The 12003-nt window shown below is 31.6% G+C and overlaps 1 protein-coding gene across 1 annotated transcript in view; it reads left to right on the top strand.

Annotated features, from left to right (window-relative positions):
- The window catches only part of LOC114338456 (eukaryotic initiation factor 4A-III), a 44841-nt gene that overhangs the window by 9242 nt on the left and 23596 nt on the right, over positions 1 to 12003 (top strand). The gene's annotated exons all lie outside the window — the stretch shown is intronic.

Below are 12003 nucleotides of genomic sequence, written 5' to 3' on the forward strand. Positions count from 1 at the left end.
GGACTTCACACACAGTTGACTGATGACTGAAGAGGTATATGCAGCAGCAATTCAAAATCTCCACTACAATCAGAGTTATAGGAAGTTATTTAGAGCAGCGGTCCGCAACACTGGGGTCGCGACCCCATGTGGGGTCGCGAAAGATCTTTATGGGGTCGTCAAAAAAATAAAAAAAGTCAACAAGGTCCTGTACTTATCGAATTTTATGAAGGTTTATGCGTAAAATATAACCTCTCTTTACTTACACAATTACATAATGTCCTTAAAACGAAGAGAATCGAAAATAATTACGACTGTACGTCCTGTCCAGTCCCGCCCGTCACAACCTCACGTAGGCTTTGTTCACCGTGAAGCCCTTGCAGCAAAACATTTGCAACCAGATGTAAATAAAGTGTTGGAACAAGTCATACGTAACAATAATAAATTTTATTAAAGCTTGCGCATTGAACAGTCGCCTTTTCAAAATAATGTGTCGCGAATTGGGATCAGAATACGAAAATACTACTGTTACATACGGAGGTCAGGTGGTTATTGCGAGGAAAAATACTCCAACGTGTATTTGCTCTCAAAGATGAAATCAGAATATTTCTACTTGAACGGGAACCAAAGCTAGCGGAATATTTTCTTGAATGAAAATTGGCTGGCAACAGTTGGCTATCTTTCGGACATTTTTGAAAAACTTAATGATTTAAATCAATCGTTGCAAGGGAAAAGTACAAATGTATTGATATTGGCTAACAAAATAAAAGCTCTTTGTAGGAAAATAAGTTTGTGGATAGACGAAATCAGTGCTGAAAACTACGAGATGTTTGCATGTTTGGAGAAATTTTATAAAGAAAACAATATGAAGCTCGAAGAAGAAATTAAAACCAAAATCATCATGCATCTTACAAGCCTTAAGCAAGACTTGGTAATACGATTTCCAGATACGTCACACGGCGACCAATGGATAATTAATCCATTCACTTGTGATCTTAACACTGTGAAGATGAACTTAAAAGAAAAGGAGCAGCTGATCGATTTATTGTCCGATGAAAGCCTTCGATCTATTTTTAAAACCACGGATCTATCCAAGTTCTGGATAATGATGGAAAAGGAATATCCACTGTTCTACAAAACATCTCTGCTGAAATTGCTGCCATTCTCGTCTACATACCTGTGTGAGACAGCTTTCTCCACATTGACTGCTATAAAAACAAAATATCGCTCCAGACTTAACGTAGAACCTGATTTGAGGGTGTAACTTTCTGATAATATATCCACCAAGAATTAATATACTGACTGCAAGTGTGCTATTACAAGGTTCACATTAGTTTGTAAACTTACGTATTGTTATATTTCTATTTGATATGAAAATTAAAATTTGATAATTATAGACAAAATTCAATTTAATATAAAATATTTTCAATTTTCTCAACCACGGGCATATAAATTTAGAACAACCTGTATACAACAAATTGTTATATTTAATTTTAAGAAGTGATTAAATAAGACTCAAGTGAAATCGTTAATAGGTCATTATCGTTGTTCGCGGAAGGATCGATCATTAGCCGATGCTAATTAAGACTAAGTGGAAATAGAGAATAGGTCATTAAAATTTGTATATAGTAGAAAGTAATTTTAGAATGGGAATTAACTATTTTCTTTGAAATCCATTAAGCATATTTAGAAAGTTTAAAAATTGGTTTTGAGGAATACTGCGAATGAGAGTTGGTGGTGGAATTTTGATTTGTGAATCTGGAAGGGATATTTAGAAAGTAGGGGAATGAATGACAAATAGAGATCAGAATGTTTTGAGCTGTCGAGAAGTGAAGTCGAGTAGTAGACGGTAGTGTACGGAGAGTGAGAAAGCCGGTGTAGTTCCGTGAGTGTGGAGTATCTATCGTAGAACGAGAGGTAGGCCAGGTTGAGAGTAAAAGAACCTCCTTGAGCCAAGAGTTCCCGGTAGCTGATTGCAGTTTCGAAAAAGGTAGAACACAGCATCACGACAGAAGCAGGAAACGAGAGCTATACGATCTAGTTTCAGAGGAGAACATTACTGGAAGCTAGGACGAGGTTTTGATTGCAGCCAAGGATAGCAGGAAACGGGTCTTGTGTGAAGACATTCTCAGTGCACCAGAAAAAGGTCAGTCTCATTTTTTTGGACATGAATGTATGGGTTTTTCGTAGTAAATACCACATTTAAAATTGAAAAAACATAATCAATAATATCAGAAAAGCTTCATCAAACTTAAATAGAATTGTTGCTGATAAATCATAATAGTTAAATGTTAATAAAAACTTTCAATTGGAAATCAAAAGGAAATAAGATTCCCATGTATAAATGTTATGTTTAAGAATAATAAGATATAGCAAATATTAAGCAGTGATTGCCATTTAAATAAAATAAACAATATTTTGATTACAATTGTAACCCATATGTGTTATTATTTTACTCTTTTCTTTCCTATCCCGATTAGGAACCATTAAGAAATACTTAGAAGCCACGTATGTAAGTAATTAATTTTATAAAAAAGCCCTGAGATTGAAAACATATTGATATGTGATCTGGTAAATTAATTAGATTATTATTAATGCATTGATTAAATTAAATGACATATAAAAATATTATCTCATATCAATAATCAAGATCACAACAACTGTCGTCCAACGTGGAGAGCATTGTAAAGTATTTCTAGTGGCAAATTTGAAGGATAGAAAGAGTAAAGCCGGTATTTGAAAATTTATATGCCTGTGGTAAAAAGTGAGATACTTACATTTGATAACATAAAATTTTAGATCTCTTTAGGTACAAATTTTACATAACTGATTTAATATTTTATTTTTACGATATTACGTTTGATATATTTATTGACAATTTATAATATTTGGGTGAGAAAAAGTCGTCTTGGTAACATACTAGTAAAATTTCATATTTGGCGGGGACAGTACTTCTTGAAAACAAATGTCTGTGACAAGAAGCCAAAGCAAGGACAACAAAAAACAAAAAGAACATTCAGACCAAGAAGATATTTTAGACACGACAATCATGGCATCAGAACAGCAAGAATTATCAGGAATAGATAAACTATTACAACTGATGCAACTCCAGTCACAAAAACTGGATGACAATCAAAGAGAAACAAAACTAGCAATGGATGAAGCGAAAAGGACAATGGATAAAAATCAGGAAGAAACATCAAAGAAAATGGATAAAGTGGATCAAAAAATGGATGAATCACAACAAAAAATGGAACAGAAAATGGATAAAGTGGAGCAAAAAATGGATGACAATCAACAGGAAACAAAACAAGCGATAGAAGAGAACAATAAGAAAATAGAGGAACGCATAGAAAAGTATGAAATGAAAATTAAAGATCACATGCAAAAACAAGAAATGAGAATGAAGGACCACATGAAAGAACAAGAAATGAAAATTCAAAATAAAATAAAGGAGATAACGAATTGCCAGAAAAAAGAAATGGAAAGTTTGGAAAACAAGTTGCAAAACGCTATTCAAGCAGACATAGAAGAAGTGGAAAGAAAGATTGCGGAAATCAATACTCAACAAAATGTCGGAGAAAGAAGAGAAATGGTTATACATAGCACAGATGACGTGAAGATAAGGTTTGGCGGGGATGTAAGAAGATTACACCCAGTGCCGTTCATAAATAGCCTGAAAAAGAAAATACAACACATCGGAAATTTCGAAACAGCAAAAGAAACTATCAGAAACCATCTCAAATATGAAGCAAGCCTATGGTTCGATAGTAAAGAAGAAGAATTCGGCAATTGGCAACAATTTGAACAAAAATTTTTGAATTATTTCTGGGGAAAGGTCCAACAATTGGAAATTAACAAGGAATTGCAAAATGGGAAATACAATGATAGGATGGGTGTATCAGAAAGGACATATGCTTTGCAAATTTACAATAATGCAAAACATTTACAATATAATTACTCATCGGAACAATTAGTCGAACTGATTGCAAGACATTTCGAGGAAACGCTGGAAGACCATATCACATTGCAAAACTACAAAGACATAGATAGTTTATGCCAATTCCTACAAATAAGAGAATCACGTCTAAGAGAAAGAAAATCAAGAAAGTCGCGAGAAGATTACAAGCCCCGAGAAACACAAGATTACAGAGATAGAAATCAAAATAGGAGGGACTATACAAGACGAGATTTTAATCCCAGAAGGGAAAACGAAAATAGAGACAACGGAAGAGGAAATTATGAACAAAGAAATAGGCAATGGAATGAGGACAGAAATCGAGAATACCAGAATAGAAACACCACACGCTCAAATCAAGAAAACAGAAATAATGGTAGACAAAATGAACAGGGATATCGAGAAAACCGAAACAGATCCGACAGACCAAGAGAAAATAGAAGAGAGGTAAATAATACCCAGACAGAAGAATATGACGGAGAGAGAAATTATGACGAAAATATAAACAACAATGAGCAACCGGCGTCTTTTCACGACGGCGCTCACTAAAAACAAAAAAACAAACAGGAATCTTTTGTCACCCCAAGGAGTTTATTAAATTGGCAGGAAACAACGAAAAGAAAAATGGAATTAATTTAAAATTTGTGGATGGATTTATCAACGAGAAACCAATTAAAATTATGATAGACACTGGATCTGAAATAACATTGATCAACAGAAAACTAATAGAAGAAGTTAACTTAACAAATTTAATTTACAAAATACCTAGGGTAAATTTAGTGGGCGCAAACAAACGGACATTGGCAACTATAAATGAAGGCATACGAGTAATAGTACGACTGGGTAAGAAGATGTATGCACTACAATGTGTAATAATGCCAAACATGTCACATGACATGATAGTAGGAGTTGACGAATTGGCAGAAAAACATGTAGTGATAGATTTTAAAAATAATACGATGAATCTAACAGAAGAAAAAGAAGAAGAACAGGACAAGGAACATGAGAAACAAAATACGGACGAATCAGGTAAAAAACAAACAGTGGAAATGAATTTGGCAACGAAGCAAGGACAAAGAAGAAAAGGGAGGAAAAGTCAGAAAAAGACAAAAGAAAATGAAACCTGTGGCTCCTCAAAAGAAGAGTTGAGCCCAGAAGAAGAAAAATTGAGAGTATCAAAAGCAAAAGAGAACTGGGATTCCTCAAAAGAAGAGATGAGCTCAGGAGAAGAAGAAATAAAGCTAACAAATGAAAGCGAAAAAGATATGATCGAAACAGTGGCATTTGAAGAGGAGGCATATGAAAACGAGGATGCAGAATACACGGTAAAAGTATGTGAAAAATCTGAGGAAAAAGACAGAAGATTGATATGGGAAAAAGGGAAAGACAACATAATAGCCGACACTCTAACACAGGATGAGGACACTGAAAATAAGGAAACAATTACTCTACAGGTGGGACTAATTAGAGTAATACAAGAAGAAGGGGTATAAGACGTAGATTAAAGTAAGGAAATATACAGGGAGTTGGTTTTGACTCGAGAAAATTTATTTAAAAATGCAGATAAATTTTATCGAATACAAGGCGGGGATTTGTTATATTTCTATTTGATATGAAAATTAAAATTTGATAATTATAGACAAAATTCAATTTAATATAAAATATTTTCAATTTTCTCAACCACGGGCATATAAATTTAGAACAACCTGTATACAACAAATTGTTATATTTAATTTTAAGAAGTGATTAAATAAGACTCAAGTGAAATCGTTAATAGGTCATTATCGTTGTTCGCGGAAGGATCGATCATTAGCCGATGCTAATTAAGACTAAGTGGAAATAGAGAATAGGTCATTAAAATTTGTATATAGTAGAAAGTAATTTTAGAATGGGAATTAACTATTTTCTTTGAAATCCATTAAGCATATTTAGAAAGTTTAAAAATTGGTTTTGAGGAATACTGCGAATGAGAGTTGGTGGTGGAATTTTGATTTGTGAATCTGGAAGGGATATTTAGAAAGTAGGGGAATGAATGACAAATAGAGATCAGAATGTTTTGAGCTGTCGAGAAGTGAAGTCGAGTAGTAGACGGTAGTGTACGGAGAGTGAGAAAGCCGGTGTAGTTCCGTGAGTGTGGAGTATCTATCGTAGAACGAGAGGTAGGCCAGGTTGAGAGTAAAAGAACCTCCTTGAGCCAAGAGTTCCCGGTAGCTGATTGCAGTTTCGAAAAAGGTAGAACACAGCATCACGACAGAAGCAGGAAACGAGAGCTATACGATCTAGTTTCAGAGGAGAACATTACTGGAAGCCAGGACGAGGTTTTGATTGCAGCCAAGGATAGCAGGAAACGGGTCTTGTGTGAAGACATTCTCAGTGCACCAGAAAAAGGTCAGTCTCATTTTTTTGGACATGAATGTATGGGTTTTTCGTAGTAAATACCACATTTAAAATTGAAAAAACATAATCAATAATATCAGAAAAGCTTCATCAAACTTAAATAGAATTGTTGCTGATAAATCATAATAGTTAAATGTTAATAAAAACTTTCAATTGGAAATCAAAAGGAAATAAGATTCCCATGTATAAATGTTATGTTTAAGAATAATAAGATATAGCAAATATTAAGCAGTGATTGCCATTTAAATAAAATAAACAATATTTTGATTACAATTGTAACCCATATGTGTTATTATTTTACTCTTTTCTTTCCTATCCCGATTAGGAACCATTAAGAAATACTTAGAAGCCACGTATGTAAGTAATTAATTTTATAAAAAAGCCCTGAGATTGAAAACATATTGATATGTGATCTGGTAAATTAATTAGATTATTATTAATGCATTGATTAAATTAAATGACATATAAAAATATTATCTCATATCAATAATCAAGATCACAACAGTATATATGTACCTATTTAAAAAAAATTGTTAAAATAATTGCTTGTCTCATTTAATGCCATCATATGCATAGTTTGCTCTAATATTACTTTCCAAAATAAATAAACTCATCAACATAATCTACGAAATAAAAACAGCTAAGTACAACATGGAGGATAATTGAAGTTTACCTTAATTTCATCCTGAACCAACCTTTGCACTGGTTAATTTAGTGATTTTTTCTGGGGTCGCTCATAACTCTTTTTTTAATTTTGGAGTCGCAATATCAAAAAGGTTGCGGACCGCTGATTTAGAGGGCCGGTCTCATACACCTTGTGCGAGTAACGGAGGGTTAAGCAGCCAGACATATAGAATAATAATAGTTGACGATTTAGAGCTGGAAGATGTGGACACCTTCACATACCTAGGCTAGCTGTTGACTAAAGAAAACAATCTCAATGAAGAAATTAAAAGGATAGTGCTTGCCAATAAGTGTTACTATGGCTGGACAAGACAGGTGGCCTCAAAACTACCCAGAAAAATTAAAATGAACATCTATAAAACACTATTAAGACCAATGCTAACATATGGAGCAGAAACATGGTCACTTACACAGAGGAACTAAGAACTACTTAAATGTTTCCAGCGAAAAATCTTAAGGGGAATATATCGAGGAATAAAAGAGCCAGGTTTGTGACGCAGGCATTATTTCTCGCCATTAATTCAATAGGTTTGGCATTCATTTTGACACTGACTATTGGTCGACCGACTATTCGTTTTGATACTATGGGTCGTTTGAACTATTTTAAATATGTACTCAGAAAATTTTAAATTTGTACTTCTAAGTTATTATGAGTTTTTGAAGCGTAAAATTTTAGAAATCTCATTTTTAAACAAAACTGAACATTATTATGTAATAAAAAAAGGTAAAGTTCCCTATTCGGAGGTAATATTGTACTATTACTCGGTTGACATTACTATTTATATTTTTACTTTATTTATTAATTTTAACCACTAACTTATTTAAATAAAGAAAAGACTTGATATTATTTTAGTTACAACACTTACAATAAACACTTAATTAAAACACAATACTAGAAAAAATATTTAAGGACTCACACATAATAATTTATTTATAACAATTTATTTGACCCTGTACAAGAATCCTAAAAAAACTGGAAAAACTCATTCACAATCGTTGCCTTAAATACCAAAATACGATGTTCTACTGATCTCCAGAAAATTCGGAAGATAAACATTATTTAAAGAACAATAAAAAAGGTTAATCGATGGCCTTCCAGAAGCATCTATTGATTTATGATGTTTACAAAAACAAATCTTTATTTCTCTTTAAATGTTCAGACTTGAACTGGAAGCAGGGCCGGCTTGAGAGCATCACAATATCCTGTTTTTGCTCTCATTGACTGGCATGAAGATAGCACGCCTTAGTAGTCCAGGGTAATAAGGTTTTTTCCGTGACACTTGAACAGCCAGGGTACTGAAGCGTTTTTTCGACAGGTAGGTAATACCTATAAGAGCAAATTATAACTATTTCCTGCGTAGGATCTGGCGACCATTTTTATTTATAAACAATTAAGTGTCAAAAAATGCCATTTTTCACTTTTTTTTTTCAAATCAATGGAAAACAGGAAAACTTATGGTTTTTTTAGTACCAATATCCTCGAGATTATGGAAAAAGCTTTAAAATTACGTTTTACAAAGTTTGATATACTCATTTATTGTTAATATAATTGCGAAAAAAGGTCGGAATTGCAAAAAAAAATTATCTTCGCAATAACTGTTGTAAAAATTAGTGTACAGCTTCGAAATTTTTGTCAAATAAGGGTTCATTGGTGCTTAATATGTGATAAAAATTTCAAAGCGATTCATTCAATTGTTTAAATTTTATTCAAATTGTTTATCCCAGAGAGCATTTTTTTGCAATAACATAAGTCAGAAGAAAATAACGTTAGAACCATTCCACAGGTCTCAAATGAAAGAGCTTGAGCTATATTTTCAACTTGGTTTAAAAAAGTGAATAATAAATGCATTTATTACTAATAAATAATTATGCAAAAGTATCGTAAATCTTTCCTTATAAACTTTTTATTTTGTTATATAAGAAATTATACATATTTATTACAATTTTTTATCAATTATGATACATATAAAAAAAAAATTTAATTTAGTAAAAAAAATTTAGGTAAAAAAGTTAATTTTTTTGGAAAAAGTTATTCAAAAATTTTATAAAGAAAAATTGACGATACTTTTGCATAATTATTTATTACTAATAAATGCATTTTTTATTCACTTTTTTAAACCATGTTGAAAATGTAGCTCATGCTCTTTCATTTGACACCTGTGGATTGGTTCTAAGGTCATTTTTTTCTGACTTATGTTATTGCAAAAAATGCTCTCTGGGATAAACAATTTAAATAAAATTTAAACAATTGAATGAATCGCTTTGAAATGTTTATCACATATTAAGCAGCAAATAACCCTCATTTGACAAAACCTTCATTTCAAAGCTGTACACTAATTTTTACAACAGTTATTGAGAAAATATTTTTTGCAATTCTGACCATTTTTCGCAATTATATTAACAATAAATGCGTATATCAAACGTTGTAATATGTCATTTGAAAGCTTTTTCCATAATCTCGAAGATATTTGTACTAAAAAAATCATAAGCTTCACTGTTTTCCGTTGATTTGAAAAAAAAGGGGAAAATGCCATTTTTTGACAGTTAATTGTTTATAAATAAAAATGGCCGCCAGATCCTATGCAGGAAATAGTTATAATTTGTTCCTATACGTATTACCTGTCGAAAAAACGCTTCAGTACCCTGGCTGCTGAAGTGTCACGAACAGGGTATATTTTTGTCTTATTACCCTGGCCTATAGATGGATAGACCATGTAATCAGACAAGAGGAAGGTGCAACCGTCAGAAAAGTTTGTGACCAAAGATGGCTGATTGGATAACGATCCAGAGACTTAGGTATCAAGACTACTTAGAGAATGATTTAAAATCTATTGAAGTTAGAGCATGAAGAATTTTTTTTTTCTTTTTGAAAAATGGCTTTGGCAGAGCCCATTAGCCAGACTTGTTTGTGATTGATTGCAGATTCATAGTCATAGATTTATTATTTCATAACATAAGTACATACTACAATATTATTTTTAGATACATAGGTACATTGTGTTGCTTTTTTTTTATTTTGTTTTTTTTTTAATTATTTTACTGTGTTTTTTTAATATATATTTTAATTTGTGCTAAACACTTTTTTTTACTTTCTTTTTATTATTTTTATTTTCTTTTTTATTTTTGTTTCATTTTTTTTATTTATTTGTTATTTTTGTTATTATTATTTTACTATGGTGTTTTTTATATATTTTTTTTCTTTTTTTTAAATTTTTTCAAACCACATTAACAAATTATGCCTAGTTAGTAGGTATATGTATATTACATTTACAACTTGTATTTACATAATTTAACATGTTTATAAATGAGATGAAGAATTTCCATATCATTTGTAAATATTAAAGGTTTAATTATTTATATGGGAAATAAGCCACAATTAAAATGAAAAAAATAATTTTATTAACGTTTCGACGCCCAAATCGGGTGCCGTTGTCAAAATACAAAATATTACTAAAATAAACTAAAGTGTTGTTGCTAAGCAAAAAAAATTCTTCTAATAATTTATTTAATCTCACTCATTTATATTGGCAATTCAGACATATATTATACATTTTAAAGTAGAAGACTTTAAAATGATATTGCCAATATTTTATGAGTTGCGTTCCTGGGACGACTTACTGAAAGATAGTTCATTCGATTACATGAAATTAACCCCAACTCAAGAATATTCGTCATAAAAAATTATAGCATGTGATATGTCTTTAAAAAGACAACCAAATGCAACGACAGTAAAATTCTCGCGTTAGAGACTTCATAGTAAATCACAAGGGAAAACCAGGAAAAACCCTGTGATACTATCCCGACATCGTAAGTATTTGGTCTTACATTAATTTACTCTCAAAAAATAATACCAAATTCTGACTTGTAACATGTTTAAATTATAAATATTATTAATAATACTAGATAATATATAAGTAATACTAAAATATAAAATATGTACTAGCTCGATATTATTGACTTACTAATCTTGGTATTTTCTTTCTATTGACTTCCTCTTTCAGTATGGGTAACCACATCCTACTGCATTCTACCGAGGAATTTGCGACACAATTGGTTTCATTTAGCATAATTAGAGCCGCTTCTTTGATTTTTCTCTTTTTACTATCTGATTCTTTCAGGACTATACTCGAATCTCTCCACTGAACTCTATGTTCATTATCCCATGCGTGTTGACATATTTGAGATCTCTCAAATTCTCTATTTTTAATATAAGATTGATGTTCACTTATTCTAACGTCTAATGGTCTTGATGTCTCACCTAAATAAAATTGTTCGCATTCACAAGGTATTTTATAAATGCAATTTTTTGTTCTTTCTTGATCATTGTTAGGTTTAGTTTTAGATAGAATAGATCTCAATGTGTTTGTTGTTTTGAATGTTGTTGAAATGTTGAATTTATTTCCTATTGTTTTAAGTTTCTCGGATAGTCCTTTTATATATGGTATTGATATTTTCCTCGTATTATTTCTGGTGAATGTTGTAGGATCCCGTTCTAAGTTGTTCTGTTCCATTCATTTTTTCTATTTTCAACTAAACAATGAATTCTATAAACAAAATTTTGGTCTAGCAATGGGCTCTTCTTTATCTCCATTATTGGCTAATATATTTATGGAGGATTTCGAAACTAATATTATTTCTAAACAAAATTTAAAACCCACAGTATGGTGGAGATATGTAGATGATGTGTTTTCAATATGGCCTCATGGATCAGAATTGTTGGATACATTCCTGAATATTATAAACGATCAAGAAGAGACAATAAAATTTACAATGGAAAAGGAATACAATAACAGCCTACCTTTCCTCGATGTTTTGATCTCAAAGAAGGATATTGGATATGAGACTCAAGTGTATAGAAAACCAACACACACCAACAGATATCTCAATTACAAGTCAAATCACAACATCAACGTTAAAAAGGGAATCATTAAATCCTTATATGATAGAGCCAAAATTACTTGTTCTAACGAAAATTCCTTTTTAGC

Source organism: Diabrotica virgifera, chromosome 9, assembly GCF_917563875.1.
Source record: "Diabrotica virgifera virgifera chromosome 9, PGI_DIABVI_V3a".
NCBI lineage: Eukaryota > Metazoa > Arthropoda > Insecta > Coleoptera > Chrysomelidae > Diabrotica > Diabrotica virgifera.